Consider the following 1709-nt stretch of genomic DNA (forward strand, 5'->3'; position numbering starts at 1 on the left):
TTGGTCGCTTAGAAGTACCTTATCCGCTTTTTCCTATACTCTTTATAAGCACCTATACCAGTGCTTAGTCTCCTTAAGGTACAGCAGATGCCCTATTTTATAGAGGGAGTGTCATTTAGGGGACAATACCTATTAATATTTTTTTTGTTTATGGTCTAACTACTAGTGTTTATAGTGGTTTCCGCATTTTGGCGCTGACAGCTTTCTCTGTATATATATATATATATATATATGTATACATATATATATATATATATGTATATATGTGTCTGTGTATTATATATATATATATATATAGATATATTTATATATATATATATATATATAGATATATATATATATATATGTGTGTGTGTGTATACTGTATAATATCAATGCAAAAATAGTTCCCGTACTTTCAATATGCTCTGCGCTACCATTGGGATTTGTTCTACTCTAGAGTAGTATGAGGTTTCACCAATCTTAAATTGACCATGGGCTTACTTATAGTAATCTAGGAGTGGATAAGGTACAAATAACCATCAAAGGCTTATACTGATCTGCATTGATCAAATAATAATTTTCTCACACTCAACATATACCTGGTAAAGGAAAATGTGTATTGTGGTGATGATAACCATAAATACACTATTGTGTCTTCCTGCCTTTACAAAGTATTAGGTAGGGGAAAAAATGAAAGGAAGGAGAGGTGATGAATTCCCTGGGTGCCTACTGTCCCCTATGGCTTCTACTTACCAGCTGTGTACCTGAGGTAGTGAATGGCTGGTTGAGAGTGCCAAAATATGGGAACAGGCCTCCGGGAGAAGGAAGACAGATTGAATTTGCTTTCACTCTGGAATTTCCTCCATGACTCTCCATGATGATGTAAACCAGCGCAGGGGAAAATTGGGAGTCCTTTGTTATGAGAGTTCAATGAAAGGAAGGTGTAAATTAGAATTAATAAAGTGAGAATTGCACAGAAAATGTACAATGTTATGATGTAATGTATAGATGTGCCCAAAGGGGATGCGGTCAAGATCCTGCCAGACAGAAAACCGACACCGGAATCCCGACCGTCACAATCCCGACATATACTCCCTCTGTGGGTGTCCACGACACCCATAGAGGGAGAATAAATTAGTGTGCCAAGCGTAGTGAGGCACCGTGCCCGCAGCATGGCAAGCGCAGCGAGCTTGCAAGGGGCTGCATTGCGCTCGCCCCCCTGTCGGGATTGTGCCGGTCGGGATTCCGGTGTCGGGATTCCGACCGCCAGGATCCCATCCGGCGGGATTTTGTACTGATCCCACCCAAAGAACCAGCAGATAATAGTTATAGTAGCTCGCTAAATGAAGAGAATTAGTCCTGACACCTAGCAGGGGAAACGACCATGCGATGGGTCCCTATTGATTTTACAGCACCATGTATTCCCTGGTGGTCTCCCAAACAGGTACTGGCAAGGGCTAACACTGTATTGCTTCCAAGATCGGACGGGATCGGGCTCAACCAGTGTGGTATGGCTGTAGAATTGTGGGAATCCTCTTTAACAGGTGTAACATAGAAAGATAGTAGTCTTAAAGCGAACTAATTGGGCTGGATTAAATGTCTGTCAAAGATAGTAAACAGTAATAATACTAAAACTGAGAAAATAGAGAGTGGGTAGGATAACCCCAAAATAGTAGGAATACTGCCTTTAGTAATTCAAAGGTTCCCTTGATTTGGGGAAAATAAGA

The 1709-nt window shown here is 40.6% G+C and overlaps 1 pseudogene; it reads right to left on the reverse strand.

Moving 5' to 3' along the window:
• Positions 1–1385: 1385 nt before the first annotated feature.
• LOC134898218 (5S ribosomal RNA) lies at positions 1386–1504 on the reverse strand (annotated as a pseudogene).
• Between the last annotated feature and the right edge of the window lie 205 nt (positions 1505–1709).

This window comes from Pseudophryne corroboree, chromosome 3, assembly GCF_028390025.1.
Source record: "Pseudophryne corroboree isolate aPseCor3 chromosome 3, aPseCor3.hap2, whole genome shotgun sequence".
NCBI classification, from domain to species: Eukaryota; Metazoa; Chordata; class Amphibia; order Anura; family Myobatrachidae; genus Pseudophryne; species Pseudophryne corroboree.